Source organism: Haliotis asinina, chromosome 5, assembly GCF_037392515.1.
Source record: "Haliotis asinina isolate JCU_RB_2024 chromosome 5, JCU_Hal_asi_v2, whole genome shotgun sequence".
NCBI classification, from domain to species: Eukaryota; Metazoa; Mollusca; class Gastropoda; order Lepetellida; family Haliotidae; genus Haliotis; species Haliotis asinina.
Window position 1 is genome coordinate 30077988 of NC_090284.1, and position 24256 is coordinate 30102243.

The 24256-nt window shown below is 40.1% G+C and overlaps 1 protein-coding gene and 1 pseudogene across 2 annotated transcripts in view; both read left to right on the forward strand.

Moving 5' to 3' along the window:
- The window catches only part of LOC137283530 (cyclin-dependent kinase-like 2), a 566496-nt gene that overhangs the window by 17744 nt on the left and 524496 nt on the right, over positions 1-24256 (forward strand). The window lies entirely within an intron of this gene.
- LOC137283531 (uncharacterized) lies at positions 68-6888 on the forward strand (annotated as a pseudogene).

Here is a 24256-nt window from a genome sequence, read left to right on the forward strand (position 1 = left end):
ACTTCAGCGATTGTGTAATGGGGTTCGCTGGCGATTTTTTTCTTCATATTCGTACATTCTGTCGAAAATGCTGCAGTATTGCTCTGTACCCGGTTGTACCAACTCTGGAGGACACAGATACCCATCTGATTCTGATTTATGACTGAAGTGGCGTGTGGCTGTGTGGCGAGTCGAAAGACGAAGAAACTTTGGCAACCCAGGAAAGCTGACATTGTGTGTCAGTTACACTTCACAGCAGAGGACTACACGGTAACGTTATTAGGTATGAATCAAGACTTTAAATGGGAAAGAGTTCCGCCCGTACTTCGCACCCCTATCAAAAGCCCAAATGACAAACTGACTTGCATACCTCACCCTAAATATACATTCAGTAAACAAGAACAGGTATGAAAAAAAAAACAATTAATGAACTTATTTTAGTGTTTGAATATTACACCGGGGAAGGTGGAAATATTCTATGTGAAAAGAGCGGGGTATGGGCGGAACTCTTTCCTTTAAACGCAAAGTTATTACAATTATTGTTACTCATTTGTACTGTTCATTCCAATTTGCCTTAGTGTAAAGTGTAGTAAAGAAAGTGTACTAGATCTAAAGACAAGTATTGTGGTTCCATCATGATTGCTTATTGGTTAGACTTCCGCCTGTAACCCTCCTTGTTGGTTAAGGGTGTGCACGTTCTCGCCCAGTTGTGTCATGAAATTGTGTTAAAATAAATGACCATTGAAAAGTGTGCACCCCCCTCCCTTTCTCACTAGTGTGCACCTCCACCCCCTCATAATGTTGTATTCGCCCCTTTGTGAGATGTGTAAGTTTACTGCAATTTTCATGAAGTTTCAGTGTTAACAGTGTGAATTTTCTTCTGGTGTTCTTGTTGTTCCATGAGTTCATCTGTGTTGCTATGTTTTGTTTTTTCTCCATTTTGGGAGTTCCTTTCTAGAACTGGACTCGAAAACTGGACGCACATGTGCCTAGAGACAGACATGTAAATTGTGTAGTACACAAAGGATAGTGAATGGAAGCCAGACACGTACAAATAAAGGGGGTTACAATGAAGGAATTACAATGGAGGATGAGATGTTTATACAATTGATTGGGCTTGGTAGAGGAGTGCATCATAAGCACATGGAATGAAATATCCTTGGTCACGGTTGATGATGGGCTTGTGGCGTTTGATGTGAATGGCTTCAGTGAGCTTGCGTTTGGTGAAGTCTGTTTGGTTGTTGGATTGTGATGTCAGACCACTCTATTTGATGATTAGGGTTTTCTTTGATGTGGACCGAGATGGCTGATTTGCTGTCTGAATTAGTAACAGAGGTGCGATCTTCTTTGACTCGAGTTTTGATGGGTTGTGATGTTCCACCAATGTAGCTTTGTCCACAATCACAGTTTATTTTATATATGACACATTTCGGTTTGTTGTTGTTGACAGTGTGTTGTTTTCGTCCGTTAGCATGGAGGAGGTTGTTGAGGCTGGGGGACGCTGAGAAAGTTGTGTCAATGTTAGCTTCTTGTTTCAAGAGCCGGCTGATCTGATGCGATATTTTTCCAATGTAGGAAGTGGATATCTTGATTGGGGTTGATTCTGGTTTAGGTCTTTTGGTAGGGGTTGACAGTGTGGTTTCAATGGTTCGGTTGACTATTTCAGGCGGGCACTGGTTACGTTCTACAAAGACTTTCCTCAGGTGTTTAATTTCTTCATGTAGATTGGTTGAACAGATGTTTTTGGCTCTTCTGAGCAATGTGGAGATGACGCCGGTCTTGACTTTGGGGGGATGGTTGGACTTGTAGTGGATGTATTGATCTGTATGGGTAGGTTTTCTGTACACATAGGTCTGAAGTTGTTACAGGAGGTGCGGGATACAAGGACATTGAGGAAAGGTAGTTGGTTGTTGTGCTCTGTTTCAATGGTGAATTTGATGCGGGGATGTAGTTCGTTGAGATGGGTGAGAAGCTGAATAGGATCTTGCTCAGGTTGAAGGACAATGAAGGTGTCATCCACTTTGCGGTACCAGCAGGAAAGTTTAAAGGGTGCTGTTTCTAGAGCTTTCTCTTCAAGGTTGGTTATATAATGTTCCGTTAGGATAGGGGATAGTGGGGAGCCCATAGGTAGGCTATGGACTTGCTCATAGATGTCATCACCCCAGGTGAAATAGGTGGAGTTGATGCAGGCGGAGGTGAGGCTGATGATAGAGTCGGTAGGGAGGCTGGTGTTGAGGGGTTGTTGAAGATTGCAATTCTGTGGCGTAGTGCCCGGAGAGCTTCTTCACGAGGTACATTGGTGAATAGATCCACAGCGTCATAACTGATCATGGGGCCTGGGTTTCCAGAGCACAACTCGAAAGCCATTTAATATCTTTCAACAGGTCTTGGCAGATATATGAGACAGATCTTGAAGTGGTGCCTTTCGCTGTTTACAGATGTTGGCATTTATATTTTTCATGACTTCCATGGAAACGATTTAAACTTAATCTAAGAAAACATCAAGTAACTGTCAGATGATTTGTCCTTTCAAATATGTCAGGCAAGGGGGATTTGTCATGTTCTGATGACTCTTGTTAAGTATATCACACATTGTATTCATAATAGAATCAACTGAACAAACCAAAAATATTATTTTTCTTTATCCTGACTCCTCCTCCCTGGTGAAGGTAGTGGAATACCTGAAATCCCTTGAAGTTCTCTGCTAAAAGAAGTGGACACAAACACACTAACCCATCGGTAGCCTCCCTTTTCCTGCCAAATTGGTCACACGACTAACCATGCTTGTTACTCTGTCCTCATTGCCCGACGAGGTCAGCTGGAGGCAGCAATACGGCCCCGATATGGCGATAAGTCGGTCCTTTAAATTTATGTTGTATGCAGTATTTGGCTTATGTATATGCATCGTAATTTGTTAAATTTGTGATTGTTGTGTCTTTATTTAGCACATATTTCATCAACTGACACTTAGTCTCAGTTGAACTCGTGTTTGCAGCGTAGATTACGGCTGTCAGCGTTTGACCCACACTTTGTTTGTCTGGCATGTAAGCCCATGTGCTCTTTTACTATTTATTGTAAATTTTATAGAAATTTATCCGATTCAGGCAACGTCAGCTTGCATTAGCCATGTTTAAATTTGGTAACCATTTATCAGTTTCTGCTGAGTTTCATGCTGAGTCGTCCCCTAGACCACAGAAGAGACAGAGCTGTCGCAGTCTAAGAAGTCTAGATCGTCATTGTCCACAAAGTCCTCTTCATCAAAGTCATCATAGAATCAACATACTTCGACGCTTCTGAGGAAATAGGTGCCATCAGATGTCGGGCCGTTCGTCCAAGGATGGAAGAGGAGGTAATTATTTAAGATCAGCTTCGTAGCGACTGGAGTCTTCCACCCCCATCCATTCCCATACAACCGTCTCAAGTGGGTGGACATCTTCAACTCTACTGGAAGAATTGGGGAATTCTCAACGACAAATACATCACGAAGATTCTTCGAGACAACTACAAGATACCACTGCAAACTCCACCTCCGGTCAGAAGAGGTGATGGTATTATCTTCAGATGAAAAATTCTGACACATCTGTCTAGAGGACAGTCTGTCTACATCAGCTTTAAGCGGCGGGAGGTTCTTTCGTGCAGTTTTACTCATCTAGACAGATGCTGTCCAAACTGCATGATTACGGATAAGCCCGAATGTTAGCAAGGATATCACTGTCTGAACATGATTTCAGGATGATCAGTTGACTGCTACACCAGTGACGTCATGTCTACAATCTGACTGGTCCCCGAGAAACAATGCCTATCTCATTTACATACTTTCAACGCTGGAAGGATGCCGATTCCTCACTAGATTAGCAGTTCACAGCGTCATTTCTTTCTTCAGGAAGCATAGAGGTCTTCTAACAGCAGATTCAACGTTGCCTTTCAGGAGGCTTGCAGCAATGAATGACAGTTTCTGATCGGACAGGCAGCCAGCTTTAAACAGACTTCTTTCGTATGTCAACTTGCTTATAATGTACAGTGTTGACAATCCGAAGACAAAGAATGATGCATCTTCACGGCATACAAGCTCATCACGAGAGAAGTCAACTCAGTCTACAGTTGGACTTCACTGTCAGGCTACTAACTTGGATGACTTGTGAATCTAAATTCCTCGGGATTTGATTCATCACTACATTTAAATACGTCGCTGCCCTAGAGGATCAGTGGGTCAAATTTCAAGCCGATGTTAGAACAAGTTCGACTCTCTCCATTACCACTATGACAGTGACAATGTCTACTCGGTCTGTTCATATCACCTCAGGATATGACCAGACGAAGATGCCTTCAAGTACATCTAAGACAGTGGTTCCTGAGTCACGGTTTCATGTCCTGACTGGTTTACAATGCTGGACATCTTGAGACCACGCCCGCTATTGTGGACTTGCCAGTCGAATGTTTGCGGAGGAACTTATATCTTAGAGTCGGCATTCAACAACCATCTCTACGTAGACACGTCTCTCCAAGGATGGGGTGCCCATCTAAACAACTAGGTTGCAGCAGGAATCTGGTAGAAAGAAGATCGAGGTCTTCACATCACAGAGCTGTTATACTGAGAGCCTGCAAAGCAGCAGTATTGGAACCTCTGCGAGCTTCCAACCCACATGAAGTCAGAGCCTTAGCCTCTACACTAGTTCTACACGGGAATTGCTTGCTATCAGCTATAATGGAGGGCTGTTTTGGGGGAGTCAAACACAGTGTTTGCCAATCATTATCTACGAGACATAGCCACAGAGGACATCACTGGCATTCATCAGTTTGAGCTTCTCGTCTTTGCGCAGTAATTAATGGTTCCTCGAAGGTGCTGAGTTTACTCACCCATTAATCATGTGACTTGTGGAGACCAGACGTTCTGCAGAGTGTAATGGTGGAAAGTCCGTGTGCATGTCTTGAACAGACTAGCATTATGACCCTGTACTTGTAAAGAAGATACTCATACATGAAGAAGGGTCACAACTCGTCTTGATTAGAATATCTTGACATTCAGTTACTAGCAGGACACTAGTTACTTTAGATATCATGTTCCAGTCAACAAAGCCTTCTTCAGAAGACAAGTTCGACAGGATGTGATCCCCCCGGAATTTAGAGATGAATATTGGAAGAACAGGAGCGAATTATCACCGTTACAAGTTCCCGTTAGGGGGGGAAATATTGGACGTAATTTGGACAGCCAGCAGAATTCAGCGTGGCCTCATTCTTTAAGCTATGAAGTATGAGTCAGGATAAGGAAAAATATTTAATTTTCTAATAAAATTCATATTTTATACTTATCCTGACTCATGACGAAAGCCCTCCCTTCACAGGCATGCTGAATTCCAAAATTCTCATGTCGGGCGATTTTATAAGGAGAGAGTGACAAGCATGGTTAGCCATGTGACCAATTTGGCGAGAAAAGGGATGCCACTGGTGGGTGAGTGAGTATGTTTACGTCTGCTTCTTTTAGAAGGGAACTTCAAGGGATTTCAGTTATTCCACTACCTTCACGGGGGAGGTGGAGATAAGCAATTAAACATCAGTCAGGTTAAGTATAAAATATCATTATTATTCAGAAAATTACATGCTTGAGATTTTAATCTGTAGTCAGTGTCATTTGACAAATTATTTCAAATGAAATAACAGTGAATTCTATTTAATATCCTTCCAACAAAATAATGCTATTACACAGTAAGTGACAATCACAATTTAACATTCAGTGAAGATGGGATCAATTAAATTCAACACTTTAATTATCTTTTAGGCGAGAGAAGACGGTTGAAGCTGGATGCTGTACCTTCGATCTTCACTCACACCACATGAACATCATGTCAACCCGAGAAGAAACGCCAGCAGAGGGAGACAGAAGTCAGTGAAGCCATTGAAGATGTTCGGATGGAAATCGTCGTTGACCCTTCAGATTCTAATGTGTTTAGCACTAATGATCCAATGTGTAACAGTAACCTTTGTGATAGTTCATTGCAGGATGAACAAGTTCAGTGTAGCCTTTTGGGTAAATATAGCACTGACATATATATAAATAACTCTAAGACTGTCCATTTTTATACTGGTTTTCTGAACTATGATCATTCCATGTTCTTTTTTCACTCAATTGTGCCAGCTGCCTATGAGCTGAATTATCAATGTGTGTATTTGTCACCTAAAGAGCAACTGTTTTTAACTTTGATGAAGTTGTGTCAGGCAAAGGGAGATATTGAATTAAGTTTGTTTTTCAATGTATCAGAGTTCACAGTGTCATTAATTATTATTACTTGGATAATCTTTTTGTATTTTCAATTAAAAGAAATGAATATATGACCATCAAGATAGACTGTTGATCACCATATGCCTGAAGATGTTGGTAAAACATTTGCTACTACAAGGGTGATATTAGATGCCACTGAAATCCAGAAACCCTGTCATGTGGATGCACAGAGCATAACACGGTCTAGCTATAAGCACAATAATACCATGAAGACTGTGACAGGCTGTGCAGTTGGGGATGCTGTTTCCTTCATATGTGATTCATTTGGGGACTTGTGCAGTGACCGACAAATAATTGAAAAATCTCCCCTAGTTGACCCTTCTTTAGGAATGTTTGATAAGAAAGAGAGCATAATGGCAGATAGGGGTATTTTGGTACAAGCTCAGGATCTACATGTCAGTACACCCACAACACTTAAAGGTAGATCCCAACATGAGCCTCACAAGATTGTGAAACATTGCAGGATTGCATCTTAAAGAATTGATGTTGAAAGAATGATTGTTCCCAGCAAAACTTTCAAAATTTTGAAAAAGAATCTTCCACCTAGTAAAGTAATGCTTGGGTCTAGAATTATGTATGTCTGCTTAGCCATTTAAAATTTCAGTAATTCCATAGTAAATGAGTCAGCTTAATTTGAATTGTATTTACATTTAAATGACTATATTTATGAAGGACCATTTGAAGTGAGAGTGCTGTTCAGTCATGAGACGATTCGATATGATCTAATAGGATTTCTGTACTGTACAGCGTAAGTGATACTGAGAATTGGTTTGTATTATTAGAGACTTGCGATGTTTAATCTCAGATATAAAAACTTGACTGGAACAAAATAGACCTATCATATATCAAATTATTTGAGAAGTGAGACAAGTAATTGAAGCCTTCCTTTTTCAGGTAAGTGAAACAAAAACACAACAAAATTGATATAGATATAAGATGACTTTGTTACAATATTCACACCAATAATGCAGGTATAGAGAATGATGACATACAGTTGTGAACCCTACCCTCAATATATAGAGGTTATACTACTTTGTTTACAGTATGATTGCCTTAATGTTGGTATTTCCCAAGCAAGAGAAATAATTTTTCCTTATCCTGACTCTTGCTTCATTGCTTATCTCCTCCTCCCTGGCGAAGGTAGTGGACTACCTTTAATCCCTTGAAGTTCCCTTCTAAAAGAAGTGGACGTAAAGTACATTCACCCACCAGTAGCCTCCCCTTTCACTCCAAATCGGTCACATGATCGACCATGCTTGTCATTCTTTCCTCATCGCCCGATGAGGGTGGCTGGAGGCAGCTGGGGTCCCAGATACGGCGATGTCTTTCAATTATTTAGGTCCTTTAACTAAATTTATGTTGTATGCAGTATTTGGCATATATATATGCATCATAATTTATTAAATTTGTGATTGTTGTGTCTTTATTTAGCACATATCAACTGAAATTGTGTTTACAGTGTAGATTACGGCTGTCAGCGTTTGACCCACACTTCGTTTGTCTGGCGTGTAAGCCCATGTGCTCTTCTACTATTCATTGTAAATTTTGCAGATTCAGAATTTACTTTATGTATTCAGTCTGTTCACATACGTGCAAGGGACAGGCAACATTGGCTTGTATTAGCCATGTCTAAATTGGGTGATTTAAAATGGGGTAACAGAGGAGAACTTCAACAGACACAGGGTCGTAAGAAGTCTAGATCATTGTCATCGAAGACGAAGTCCTCTTCATCAAAAGTCATCGCAGAATCAACAGACTTCGACGAAGAAAGCCTTCAGTGAAGAGATTGTCCCTCTACAGGAACGACATATCTATCACCGTTGATCCTACACGAGCAGAATATGAACTGACATAGACAACTTTCGTCATCACCTAGATCGGCCCTGACTGCATTGTCACCGCCCCAGAACCCTTACGAGGGTCGTCAGACAACGCAGACTTTGTCAGCAGCCTCGGTCATTGCGGTTACAACTCTACGAGTCAGCCGTAAGTACACTGAACGAAGCCGCTCGATGCAGGTGCCTTCATGCTGCAGTTCGTGATGAACATGATGAGCTTGATGGAGTGGTGTTTTGAAGAAGAACGAAGACTGCAATCTTCAACTACGTCAACTGCTGCTCCAGGTGAGCACTCAGCTAGATCTGCACTCACACCAGAGGATGTAGAGGAGGTGTATGCACGCATCCGCTCAAGAAGATCGTCATTGTCATCCTTGTCATCATGTCACAGTCCAGAGAGAGATCCACCCACGTTGAGTGAGTGCACCCTCACAGGTGAGTGCGTTCACGTGAGTGACTAAGCTCATGTGAGTGAGGACAATCACTTGGATTAGTGCACTCACAGGTCTACTCGTCAACGCAGAAGATCATCATCAGTCTCCCCAGCTCTGTTAAGGCGCTGTCGGCACTCGTCATCCCCTTCAGACTTGGACTTACATAAGAGGGATTGTCGGCATCCATTGAATGCGTCACACTCACGGAAGGATGAAGATAGGTACTACTGATCGTCATCTCAGGAGGAAGCCCTCTTCTCGGACCCTGAAGTTATGTCATGATCCCAAATGATGTGGACTTAGTCTTGCCATCGCCATCAAGTCCATCGACACCTTGACATCGGTGCTCAAGCAGACAAGTCAACACTACACTAACAAGTCCAAGTTCTCCAGAGTCCAGAGAGCAAGAGATAAGAAGTTTAACTCTCGAGGAGACAAGTCATCTTCTTTTTGTCGCCCCTCTGGAGGAAATAGATGCCTTCAGATGTTAGGCCGTTCGTCCAAGGATGGAAGAGGAGATAAACATTGAAGATCAGGTTTGGAATGACTGGAGTCTTCCACCCCCAGCCATTCCCATACAACAGTCTGAAATCGGTGGACGTCTTCAACTCTACTGGAAGAATTGGGGAATTCTCAATGATGACTACGTCATGAAGATTCTTCGAGATGGCTACAAGATTCTGCTGGAAACTGCACTGCCACTCACATCAGTACCAGTTCCCATCGTGTATGCAGACTGACACCATATCAACGCTGTTGCAGAAGGGAGCAGTAGAAATAATACAGCCACAGAGTCTGACGCCCGGCTTTTACTCCCCAGTTTTTCTGGTACCGAAAAAGAAATCCAGAGGAAAATTTTGGCTCATATACAACATGAAATTTTGGTTCATATACAACATGAAGGACGTGGAGTTCAATCCTGGACCTGGACCAGAAACCCGTAACAGTTCTTCTGCTTCAAAGCAATTAAAACTCATGTCTTCTGATGCTGGTACCAGTTCTGAATTTGAGAGACTTCTTGCGGAAATTAAGGGGGTCTCTACTAAAGATGATAGCCACCAGGCAGACCTATCATCTAAACTGTCTGTTATGTCAGAGTCCATTACTTCACTTACTGAGCATATGAATAATCTTACATCTAAATGCAATTCTCTGGAAATAGAGAACAAAACTTTGAGAAATGACCTCTCGACACTTGTGAGTAAAGTAGATTATTTAGAAAATCAAAGCCTTCGTAATAATTTACTCTTCCGTGGCGTTCCTAGAACAAGTCGAAATGAATCATGGGACAACTGTGAGAACCATGTACGTAAAATGATAAGGGAAAGTTGAAAATGGATGACTCTATGATAGATATTGAAAGATGTCATCACATAAATAGTGGTAAATCTATAATTGCAAAGTTTAGAGATTATAGCGCAAAGGACTTGGTCTTACGAAATGGTAAACATTTGAAAAATAGTGGTATAAGCATGTCTGAAGATTTTTCTCTAACTGTCCGAAATAAACATAAAAAGTTAAAGGTAGAAATGGACAGAGCATGGAGCCAAGGAGAAAAATGTTGATTAAGATTTGATGAATTGGTATTTGAAAATGGCCTTGTTTTAACATATGATTTAGAAAAGAACTGTGCTGTTGAAGTCGCCAAAACGCAGTCCTACTCAACCGTTACAACAGATTCTTGTGCACAACAAGAGCACAGGTCCGAGTCAGGTTTCATGTGAATATCACGACACGGAATTTCACTCACCATGTCATGAGCGTCAACGTGAGTGGAGATAGCATGTAGGCCGGGTCAGAGGTTTTGCATCTGGTCATTGTTTATCATTACTAACGTGGAATGTTCATGGTCTTGCAAACAAAATTTTCATAGAATTTTGCACTTCGTATGACATTGTCAGGTTCACAGAAGTATGGAGAAACTATTCGAGCGATGCAATAGAAGAACAGTTCACGGATTACACAGTATATCGACATGTAAGAGAATATAATACTAGAGGTGGAGTTCTGTTACTGATAAGAAGCATCTGGCAAAATGGAATTAAATATGTCTAATGGAATTAAATATGTTAATACTTCCTTTAGCGATAGCATTTATGTTCTTCTTGACTCAAACATATTTGGCTTCCCAAGAGATGTTTTACTTGGTATCGTGTATGTACATCCTTATGCATCCTCAGCCAAGACTGATACTGTGACTGGGATTGATTTCATTTAGTCTTGCCTTATACAGTTGTTGTCGCTTTTCGTTGACGTTGATGTAATAATTGCAGGTGATGTGAATGCCAGAACGGGTTTGCTGAACGATTTTATTTTACATGACGATGATAAAAGTGACCCTTACATTAGTATTTTGAATGACATGACTTAAGGCGATTGCTTTAGATCTTTAAGGAGGTCAAGAGACAATGAAGTAAACACTTACGGTACAGATTTGATCAATCTTTGTTGTTCACTTGGAATTCATATGTTAAATGGTCGCTTTCCTTGAGGTGCTAATGGTAGTTTTACTTGTCATACACAGAGCGGTGGAAGTCTGGTTGATTACATTTTGTTCTCCAGTCAAATATTTGATACAATTGAAAACTTTGAATTGGTCATCCGCACCGAATCAGATCACTTTCCCCTATTATGTTTCTTCAGTAGATAGGAAAATAATGTTAGCGAAGATGAAGGGAATGTTTATCAGATTGATAGATATAAATGGAAGCCGTCAAATTCTGAAATATTTCTTAAATCTCTTAGTGTACGGACATCACTGTTGCAAATGAACGATTTTTCTGCTTTATCAAATAAGCACAAAGATGAAGCTGGTAATAAACTTATAAACATTGTCCAAGAAAGCGGAAAAGACGCAAAGATGTTAATGAGCAATCGAGTCACTAAGAAAGTAAGTGTGGTATGGCATGACCAGGAGAGTAAAGACATGAAGAAAAGAAAGCATTCAGGATTAGATAAATTTTTAGTTACAGGAAACTTCAACCATCTTACTGAATTTAGAACTACTAGAAACAAATATAGGAAGTGTGATTTGTACAATGAAGCTACAACTAAACAGTTACTGCAGTCATCTAAGGATGACAACTATAAAACATTCTGGTTGGGTGCTAAGTCATTACTAGGCAAACCGGTTACGCAGGCTACATCTATCAACAGTTTGCAATGGGTTGACTACTTTAAAAATATTCTGAATATTAAAGATGTTAACATAGACGAAGATTTTATAACCTATGCCAAGCAGTATGTATTGGAAAAAGCTTTCTCAACGATTAATGATGACTCTAGTAATATTCTAAATAAAGAGATAACCATAAACGAAATAACAAATGCATTATCAGCTTTAAAGCTTAGCAAATCATGTGGTCCTGATGGACTACCTCCAGAAATGTGAACACACGGAGGTAATATTTTATTACCTTATTTACATGTACTGTTTAATAGGATCTTTAACTCTGGAGACTTTCCCTCTGCATGGCCACAGAGTGTAATCTTCCCACTACACAAGAGGGGGAACAAAAATGATGTTAATAACTATAGAGGTATTTCCTTAATGGACATATGGGGGCAAATTTTCACTTATATTTTAAATGAAAGAATGAAATCATTTGTTGATGTATATAATATAAATCCAGAATGTCAAGCTGGATTCCGGTCAGGTTATTCAACTGTTGATAATGTTTTCACCCTGCAGGCTTTAATCCAAAAATATTTGTGTAAGTCTAAGGGTCGATTTTATTGTTTAAATGTTGATTTCCATAAAGCATTTGATTGTGTAAATAGAGATTTACTAAGGTATGTTCTTTCTCAAAACAACATTCGGGGTAAAATGCTTTCAATAGTGCGTGATATGTACACTAAGTCTTATTTCAGCTGTGAAACTATCAGAATGTAGTATTTCGGAATATTTTAACTCCTTGAGCGGTGTACGCCAAGGATGTATACTTAGTCCATTACTATTCAGTATGTTTGTAAAACAACTTGAAGAGGATCTTACATTGTTGGACGAATGAGGTATCTTTGTTGGAGTACATGTTTTAGAGCTCTTTTTACTATTCTATGCTGATGATTTATGTCTATTCTCTGACAGTGTTATAGGTTTACAAAGAAAGATTAATATTTTATCAAAATTTTGTGGTTTAAAGGTTAATTTTACAAAAACAGAGGTAATTGTTTTTCGCAATGGAGGTAAATTAAAGAAGACCAAAAATTGGATGTTTAACCATGTAAAGTTGAAAACCACAAGCTATTACAGCTATATATTACAGTTATATTTGCAGTGACTCTATAATAAGATGTGTTAAGTACTGGTGTAAACTACTGTTTATTTATCTCAGACAAACCTATATTATGTTAAAAAGCATGGACGATCATAATTGCAAGTCATGGGTCACTGAAGTGAAGCATTGATGTATTTTGTGGTTTTAGCTATGCGTGGAATTTTCAGAATATTGTGAACACTGACTTATTTGTTAAACAGTTTTCTCAAAGAGTCAAAGATTGTAACATCCAGTGTATATGTTCTATGTTAAATGAACATTCTAATTTAGAGTTCTATTCATGTGTAAAAAGTGTGTTTAACATGGAATCATATGTGTCAACTTTATATAGTAGAGATTTAAGAAGATATTTATCACTTTTAAGATTAGGTGAATTAAACATTACAAAGAATACAGGCAGAAGGAATAATTTCCCAAGAGATTTAAGGTTCATTTCATACTTATTTGCCCACAATACAATGATTTACGAACAAGATATATGTTAAATATTGTCTGTAAAGATTCCATCTCTCTAACCTGCCTTCTGCAATGTGAAAACAGCAACTATTTATATATGTATGCAAAATATGTTAAGGAAGCTTTGATGCGACGCAACACACTATTATTGTAAATGTAAATGAATTCAACAAGAAGTTTCTACTGAAACCAGAGCACTTCAAGATGATACATCTTCCTCAACTAAGACTCCTCATCTTAGCAGATTATCTCGCCAACATCGACCTAAAAGATGCATATCTACACATCCCAATACATCGAGAATCCAGGAAATATCTGCACTTCCTTTTCAACAGTCAACACTACCAATGGACGGTCCTACCATTTGGAATATCTTCGGCCCATGGTTATTTACTCAGGTAAACAAGCCCATCATCAACTATCTACACCAGAGAGGGCTACGCAACTCTTTCTACCTGGGCGACCTCATACAAGCTCATTAAGAGAAAAATCAACTCAGACTGCAGTTAGACTTCACCATCAGGCTATTAACACAACTGGGATGGTAAGTAAATCATCTGAAGTCTGAATTTGGAACCTCAACAAGATCTCAAGTTCCTCAGGATTCGTTTCATCACCTCATTGAATCAGATTGTCGTCCCAGAGGACTCATGGGTCAAGATTCAAGACATGATAAATCAAGCACTGCTCTCTCCATTGACACTTCGACAATGGCAGTGTCTCCTAGGTCTTCTCAAGTCAGCTCAAGCTATGACCAGAAGAGGAAGACTGCAGCTGTGCCCACTACAACGCTTCTTGAATCTTCATCTGAACAACAGAGGTCAGATTCCACTCCCAGACAATGTAAGCCCTTTCTGCTTTGGTGAACTCGCTGGTAGAATATCTGTGCAGGAACCTATATGTTAGAGCCGGCATTCAACAACCATCTCTACTTAGACACATCTCTCCAAGTATGGGGAGCCCATCAAGACAATGAGGTTGCAACAGGGACCTTAAAGAAAGTAGATCGAGCTCTTCACATCAACCAGTTGGAGATGAAAGCGGTGATTCATGCCATCCGTCACTGGTTGACAACACTGAGAGACAAGCTACTGATGATCCACACAGACAGCTCAACAGTGTTCTTCTACATAAACAAACAAGGGTAACAAGATCTCCATCTGTACTACACCTGACGTTTCTACTCTTTGACATGGTCAACAGTCTGAATCTCCAAATAAAAGCATGTCACATAGCAGGAGCTTGCAACATCAAAGCAGACGGTATATCTCAACCGCTTTGTCCATCACCAACAGAGTGAATGCTGCATCAGGAGGCGTTTCAACTAATTAGCCAGACATTCAGATCGTCACAAATAGACTTATGTGCAACAAGGTTCAACAAACAGACAACAACCATTGTATAACCGGTACCAGATCTGTTAGCCTGGGCAACAGACGCTGTCAGCATCCCGACTAAATGCATTTGTGTTTCCCCCTCCAGTGCTGCTACAACTGATTTTGGTTGCACCTTACTGGCCAACAAGACACTGGTTTCCAACACTTATAGAAGAGTTAGGACAAACAGAGAAAACTGGCACAAATGATTTTGGTCGTGCCTTACTGGCCAACAAGACACTGATTTCCAACACTAGAAGAGTTAGGACAGCGAGCGCTACAACTACCAGATTGGAAAAATCTTATCGTCCATCACCACACAAAACAGGAGCACGGCAACCCATTTGCATTCCGACTTCACGTATGGACCGTATTAAGACCTGTTTAAATCAGAGGATACTGTAGATATATCTCACACATACAAAGTCTTGAAGACGTTTCAAGCAACTGTTTATTCCTATATCTACTGAGACACCTACGGAAGTATCCCGCATCACTATGTCAGTGTGGGTCAGAGCTGTTATATTGAGAGCCTGTAAAGCAGCAGGAACCTCCGCGAGCCTCCAACCCACATGAAGTTAGAGCCTTGGCCTCAACACTACCCCTACATGGAAATTGCTCACTATCAACTATAATGGAGGGCTGCTTTTGGAAGACAAATGCGGTGTTTGCCAACATTACCTATGAGACATAGGCATTCTCTCGTCGTTGCACAGCAACTAACGGTTCCTCGAGGGCGCTGAGTTCACTCACCCATGATTTGTGGAAGACGTGACTTGTGGAAAGTTTATGTGCACGTCTCAAACATACTAGCATGAGTGATTATGACCCTGTTCTTGTAATGAAGATACTTGTACTTGATGAAGGGTCGCAGCTAGTCTTGATTAGAATATCTTGACATGCAGTTGCATCAGACACTCGGTCTGCTCACGTCACCTCAGGATATGACCAGACAAAGACGCCTTCAACTGCGCCTATGACAGTGGTTCCTGAGTCACGGTTTCACATCCTGTCCGGTTTACGACACTGGACATCTTGAGACCACACCCACTATTGTGGACTTGCCAGTCGAATGTCTGCGCAGGAACTTATATGTTAGAGTTGGCATTCAACAACCATCTCTACGTAGACACGTCTCTCCAAGGATGGGGTGCCTATCTAAACAACTGGGTTGCAGCAGGAATCTGGAAGAAAGAAGATTGAGGTGTTCACATCACAGAGCTGTTATACTGAGAGCCTGCAAAGCAGCAGTATTGGAACCTCTGCGAGCCTCCAACCCACATGAAGTCAGAGCCTTAGCCTCTACACTAGCTCTACACGGGAATTGCTTGCTATCAGCTATAATGGAGGGCTGTTTTGGGGGAGTCAAACACAGTGTTTGCCAATCATTATCTACGAGACATAGCCACAGAGGACATCACTGGCATTCATCAGTTTGAGCTTCTCGTCTTTGCGCAGTAATTAATGGTTCCTCGAAGGTGCTGAGTTTACTCACCCATTAATCATGTGACTTGTGGAGACCAGACGTTCTGCAGAGTATAATGGTGGAAAGTCTGTGTGCATGTCTTGAACAGACTAGCATTATGACCCTGTATTTGTAAAGAAGATACTCATACATGAAGAAGGGTCACAACTCGTCTTGATTAGAATATCTTGACATTCAGTTACTAGCAGGACACTAGTTACTTTAGATATCATGTTCCAGTCAACAAAGCCTTCTTCAGAAGACAAGTTCGACTGGATGTGATCCCCCCCGGAATTTAGAGATGAATATTGGAAGAACAGGAGCGAATTATCACCATTACAAGTTCCCGTTAGGGGGGGAAATATTGGACGTAATTTGGACAGCCAGCAGAATTCAGCGTGGCCTGACCCACCGCCGTTTCTGTGGGATTCTTTAAGCAATGAAGTATGAGTCAGGATAAGGAAAAATATGTAATTTCTTTAATAAAATTTATATTTTATACTCATCCTGACTCATGACAGTAGCCCTCCCAGCTGAGTGAAAGGGGAGGCTACTGATGGGTGAGTGTATTTTACGTCCACTTCTTTTAGAAGGGAACTTCAATGGATTTCAGTTATTCCACTGCCTTTGCCAGGGAGGAGGAGATAAGCAATTAAGCACATGTCAGGATATGTAAAAAATATCAATTTTATTTAGAAAATTACATTTTTCACCTGCATAGGTATTAATATCCAATATGATGCCACTGACCATTTAATCTGCAACAGTTGAACAAGTAAGAACTTGGTATCAAGTTACATTGACATTTTCATCTCTAAAACAAGGTAATACGGTACACATGTAGCATGAATTTTAGACTTTGTCAGGTTAGTTTTATTGCATGAGATCATGATCATCACATTGTGTTGAATCTATTGAATCTGTCAGTGTTAAGTTTTGTAATGTATGTAATAAAACTTGGGACAACAAATTTGTCCAACAAAATGTCATGAACATTTGATCTAGACTTAATTCAATTTGCAGAATATATAACCTCTTATAATCTCTATAATAATTATTAGATGTTTGACGGGCATTTAGAGGTTAGTAGGGTAATATAAGTATTAGCATTGTTACTACTTATCACTACATTATTATATGTATTACACAGGGGTTCAATTTTTTTTTTAAATTTCAGGAAAGTAACTTTCGTTTACAGTGCGACTTTGACCATCTTGCATCTAGTGGCTCAGGAAGATGGATGACTGTGCCACGGAAATCATCATTCTGATCATATGCGTTCATTCTGCAACACAAATGTCTTGTGATAAGAAGGTTATCATGACTGGTGTCAGGGCTTTAATAAAAAGACTTATAAGATATTGTCTGACAGAAAAATAATTATATTTAATAATAATAATAATAATAGGGAATTTTATTTCCTGAACTGAACGTACATCACCCAGTTAGGGCTGACCCCCCGAAGCTGGTTTTTCACTGGGTTACAGACAGCCAAGAAGACTTTAATCTTTCAACTCCGCAGCCCAGTCAGCCTTCCTCTGGTAGTCAAACCAACCTTACTGGAGATGGGACTTGTCCAAGGGGAAGGCACAGAACCCGGCCAAGAATATCTTGGTCACAACATCTAAAATCCACACTACTTGAGTGTGCGAAGGTGACTGGATGGCCTGATAATCCACGTATTAATGGCAAGTCGCTTCAGCTGCATTGGGACAATGCCATGCCCATGTATGCTTACCTGACGGAGCAAAATCTCCGAGATCAACTCCGGTGGCTTAAACATCTAACGCCCCGTCAGCCAGTTAAATCCACAACTGGTGCCCGTCAGGAACCTTTGCAAGAGCAAAGTGCTCAAGTGGCAGCAGACCCAAAACTTCTGATGGATGTCCGTGTCAACCTCTTTCCTCTTCCTGATGGAAACTCTTCCGAGAAAGAGCCAATTGGCCCCGAAATTTTGGACCCTCAATCTTCCTCTTCTTCAGTTGCAGACCTTACCGAAAATCCTGTTTGTATTTTTCCTTTCTATTTATAAGGAAATTTATGATTTACCTTTAGAGAAATGGAGGCCAGTTAAACAACTAAACGTGTCTTTTCCCAAAAATGAAATTGATTTACTTAATGAAATTATCTCTCTAAAACATTACATTACATTAAAACTGTTCATTACATGAAGTAAATTGTTGTGTCTATGCTGCCGCTCGAACTTTGGAGGAACTTCAAACAGTTTCCAAAGAAAAATGTCCCAATACTAAGAAAAATAAACCAAAGAAAAACCGGTTTCAAGTAAAATTAACTGAAACTAGAAAATATTTTTCCTGGATAGAGCTGTGCCTGAAATTAAGGTCATCAGGGAATCCCATGTCTAAACGACAAAAGGCAATTTGGAGAAAATTAAAATTACAGTACAAGACAACTAAAGAAAAGGTACTTCTCCAAATTGTCGATTCCCTCAAGGCAAAAATAAAAGTTTGGACATAAAGGAAGAAAAAATGGGAAAAGAGAAACAAATTTATCAAACAAAATAGACTATTTAGAAATAATGAAAAGCAATTTTACAGGCAACTCAAGACAAGTGGTGTTGATGAGCATAACAAACGGCCTCCCATGACAGTTGCCAATGAAAGGTTCTGGAAACAGTTGTGGTCTGTACCCGGCGACTGTAACCTGGAGGCACCATGGGTCAGTGATTATGACCATGCAATGCATGAGTAAGTAACTAGGTCGTTTGTTACATCTCACCAGATTGCCTGAAAAGTGTCATTAAAAAGTCCAAATCTAATACAGCTCCAAGGCCTGATGGCATTCGAAACCGGTGTTGGAAACTGTTTCCCTGTGTCCAAGCACCATTACTTCACTGTTTGAATTCTCTTGTGGACACAGGTGATGTTCCTCCGTGGTTCTGCAAAGGTCGCACAATACTCCTTCCCAAAAAAGGAGACTTGACTGATCCCAAAAACTTCCTCCCTATCACATGTCTAAATACTCAATACAAATTATTCACAGGGTGTTTGACAAACCTCGTGTCATGTTACTGCTCTTCTAATGACATAATTTACAGAGAGCAGAAGGGGGCGAGGAAGGGATGTTGTGGGGTGCAAGGATCAACTTCTTGTACAGAAAATGATTTTGGAAGAGGCTAAAACGTACCACCGCAACCTCTCCATGTGCTGGATAGACTACAAAAAGGCATATGACTCTGTCCCTCACGAATGGATTCCGAAGTCTCTTCAGTGTATTGACCTCTCTGAGCGACTACTTGATTTACTCAAGTCTTTAATGAGTTGCTGGTCGACTCAACTTGACATGTACTTGCAAGGGCAGGTGCAGACTTCTGAATCTATTGCAATCAGAAGGGGAATATTTCAGGGGGACTCCTTCAGTCCTTTGCTTTTTTGTCTGTCTCTAAATCCTCTTAGTTTTCTGCTCAACAGGGAAGAAGGGTACCATCCCGGACCTCCTCAGCACAGATCCCCAACACCTCTTACTCATCTCCTCTACATCGATGACATCAAGCTCCTTGCCAAAGGAGAGACCAATTTGAAAGAACAGGTTCTCCTTGTCGAGTCCTCCTCTAATGATATTGGCATGACTTTTGGACTTGACAAATGTAATACTCTTCATTTGAAACGTGGCAAGGTAACTAATGATGGATCGGTCAAGTTTCAAGGGGGAGGAGTTATTGAGCATCTTGTGGAAGATCAGGCCTACACTTATCTTGGAATGCAAGTTCGAGACAAGCTCCAGAATGCCCAGATTCAGGATAAACTTTGGGCCGAGTATAAATCTCGTTTAAAGAAAATCTGGAGCTCCAAGCCTAATGCACGAAACAAAGTCAAAGCCACCAATACTTTTGCTGTGCCAGTCCTCTCCTATCCCTTTGGAGTAGTTGATTGGACAAAACAAGACATCCAGAGTCTTTACTGCCTGACCAGAAGGATCATGTCTGATAACAGAGCACACCACCCTTGTTCCTCTCTTAATCGTTTATATATGCCAATCAATTCTGGAGGTCATGGTTTGATTAATGTGGAAGCTCTTCATGATAGAATTTTATTGTGTACCTTTGCACATATTTATCGGATGATCCTCTGGTGATGCACATCAAGACTCATGATGAAAGACAGGAATTCCACAGCTATTTTAAGCGTGCCAAGGTTGTTGGACACAATCTGAAATTTGTAATTGATTTTGTTGATGGTGATGTACTGCTGGACGGTACAGTGATGGGAGTAAACCAGGTGAAGTCCTTCACCAAGTCAGCCCAGAGTCGGTCCTATGTGGAGATGCTGTTTGAGAAGCCACTGCATTGTGTGTATATTCAGTGTGTGGAACAGAACAGCGATCCAGCCGACTTCATCCAGGCGAAGGAGTCGGTTGGATTGCTGTTGCCTCATTTGTCTCAAATGTGAAACTGAGGACTTCCTTTTTGCTGCTCAGGACCAGTCACTTCCCACTCGCAATCGCCAGAATGTGATTCTTAATCAAAATATCAATATGAAATGTCATGTTTGCAATCAATTTACAGAGACTGTCCAACACCTTATCAGTGGATGCCCTTCCTTGGCACAAACAGCTTATCTTAAAAGACATGATGGCATGGCTCGCTGCTTTTACTATCGTCTCTGCCATGTCTATGGCTTTGACCCCGAGGTCCATCCATGGTATGACCCTGAACATGTCCAGGGCATCCTGGAAAATGATGCTTTCAAACTTCTCTGGAATATACAGCCTGAGACGAATTCCTGCCAACAAACCTGATCTTGTCCTTTTTGATAAAGCCAATGAAATTATTTACATCATAGAATTTTCTGTCCCTTTTGACGGCAATGTGATTGGCAAGATTCAGGAAACGCATGATGAATATGCGGACCTTGCCTTTGAAATGTCTCGCTTGCATCCCAAGTACACTGTCATTGGGTTCCCCATTGTTCTCGGTGCCTTTGGTTTGGTACCTCCTGATCTCTTGGCGCAGATGAGGAGAGTGCCCGGGTTCTCCACCGGGAGCACAGCTTTTCTGACAAACTGGGTAATGCAGAAGGCTGCAGTGTTGGGGAGCCTCCATATCCTCCGGAAAGTTCTTAGTGGGTTCAACTAGGCAGTGTTTCCTGGGAGAAGTCCCATTCGTTGTCTGGGCTGGGTGTAGAGGGAGCTGATGATGAGCTTGACCAGCCTGACTGTGCCAGGATCACCCGAACCCTCTCTGCTGCATTTTAATCCTAATCTGTAAAACATAATAATAATGATAATTATTTAATGCTTGTATTATGATGTTTAGATAAATACAAATTCAGCCTGTTATTAGTATTGTGACCAATAGGACAACTAGGAACAGATACCACCCATCAAAAGTTTACACTCACTTAATGCACTCACTTCGTGTTATGTATACATATATGGTTCCATTTAAGATGAACTGGACTAAAATGCTTTCAAATGCAGGAAAGTATTTGCAAATATCATGCATATGAACAACTACGTTTTGATGCAGTTTCATTGTTTTGATGACAATCTCTTCAATGTTGCGAGTCAGCTTATGTAAAAATGGTACCTTTAAACAGTATGGAATATTTTGCAAAAGTTTAGAACAGTTGACTGAAGTAAGTAGCTATATTTACATTTGTGGGTTTTGATGGGTAGTAGCGAAACATCATAAATTTCAAAGGTCACATGCAACGTAAAACACAACTTTGCAGATTCTGATACCTTTAGGTATCCAGTTACAGAAACAAATCATGAAAAGTGCCAATTCAGTGCCAGTTGAAAAAAACGCGATGAAAAAAAAGTCTGTGAAATCGGAGTTCAAGCGATTCACTAAATTTACCCCAGTGCTGGGGGAAAAACTGGTTTCAGCAGCTGAGCTGTGCTGCGCTCGTAACACATGCGCAGTGAATAGGTTCACAGAGCTTGAAACAGTATACATGCTCGGAGTATGAGGCTGTGAGCAGTAGTCTAATGTTGGTTGTGTACACAAACAAGTAAATAATCTGCTTGTTTCATAAAAAAACCTTGTTGATTGTGGTAAGCAACCTCTGTCACAGAGAGAGCTCAATGTCTGGTTTATTGACACCTGTATGTCTGCCTGCCTGTCTACTAAAGACAATATACAATAGACAGCTTTAATCACTGACCACATGCAATTTGAACTTAACACCTATCAGGCTATACGCCATAAACAAAATAAATTGATTTATGACTCATGCACCCATGTCCAGTCCCTGTCACATTATGTAATTAGGCAGGTGTGATACTTGTACACATGACAAGTTTTTATGTCTGTGGGTTGCAAACAAACTACAGCCATTTTTTCGGATGACTGGATTTGACAGAAACTTGTCAGTTTCAAGCCCTGCTTTGTACTTGGATGAATGACACTTTCCAGTCATGCAGTAGTTCACCATCTCTGCTGAGATGATTTTTGATTTGATCGAACTCAAATTCAGAGAACATGTATTTACAAAACCCAACATGTCTGTATACATTCTCTATGGATAACAACTTCTTCTAGTGTATGTGATTTTGTTTGACAACAGTATATAAATCCATACTGAAATGATGCATCAAGTACAATAAAAGAAGTTGTTATCCATAAAGAATCTTACTTTCTTGTGACTAGCCATATTTATAAAATGCCCATCAAACAGATCACCTTTCTGTACACCTAATGAGCCCTCAGCATGTCAGCAAATGAACCAGCCAATCGGAAACCGTCGTTACACTTGAGTGCACAGCCACCCACTATGACTGGGTTCGGTCTCCAGAGGGCTCCGTTTCGAGGGAAATAAGCCCAAGTACAAAATATTGCACTTTTGAATCGCGATTGTACGCTTATAATTTTGTTTATTTGTTTTTTAACAAGCAGCAATGTATATTAGATGTCATGAATAAGTGATAATTGTGTTTTAATTATGTTTGATTTTTTTGTTGCATGTGACATATAACTAGTTAATTGTATAGACGATATTGTATAGACACAGATTACAAGTGGGTTTTTAGTCTGGATTATTTCTTTCTAAAATTTGTTTATTCCAGAATTCAGCTAGGACTGTGAAATAAAGTTTCAAGGTTTTTAAAGTGTGAAACTGGGATAGTACTATTCCAAAAATATATTTAATTAGTACTTGTTTAAACAATACACAATTAATTTTGGCAGTTTCAACCATTTGTGTGCCTGAACCTTGGTTGTCTTCAATAGGTATTTGTATGAAAGCAAAATGACGTTATTTTTTAGTGTGATAAAGATCTCAGTATGGATTGTAAACGACCCAGCATGGTTCTGCACATCATCAAACGTTCTGTTCAGTGTGTCAAGTTACCAATGAAAAAGAAATAATTTCCCACAATATAAATAATATTTACAGATCGGTTTAGTTGAAATTCATTCCCTGATGTATTTACCTGAGACACTGAGTTGCAGAAAATATATGTTACATACAATCAATTGGAAATTTTCTCTAAATTTGCCCTGTGTTCAGTCAAGTAACAAGTGTCTAGTTTGTACAGTGCAGACACTGTACCGCTTTAGTGATACTGTGTGACAATGCAGTTATATCCCAAAATATATCCTGTGTATTAGGTTTGTAGCTATCAAAACATACAGATATTATCACGGCTACATTCTAGCATAAACAGTCGCAATGGAAGACATGATACAGCGGTTAAAGAATGCTGACTTCTTAGCAGCGAGGCAAATAAGAAATGCTTGATGTCAGTGATCATTAATATGCTATTTTTGAAATTCAACACTCACAGACTTTTTATCCAATTTTCGCATTTCAAAACATACAGCAAATAATGCTGTTAATCGCGATTCTGTATTGTGTGAAAAATGGTGACATTTACGATGAAGCCTAATTTGAAAGGCAATTTTAAGCACTTTAGCTTGGTCTGAGATAATAGTGGATAGTATCAAGAAACAGGGAATTTTCCACAGAAATCAAAACTGTGAAGTATATATATGTGTGTGATATATTTAGAATTTTATTGGACTTCAAAGTAGGGGTGGAAGAGGAAGAACATACGTGTCCCTGTGGCATCGAGAGGGTTAACAATAGGGTGATCCCTGATCAGGGAGATAATTCAGTGATAGGTAAGGTATACCACTAGGAATAGCTATGACTTTTGGATCCGCCAATGTACATGGAAAATAACACTGTC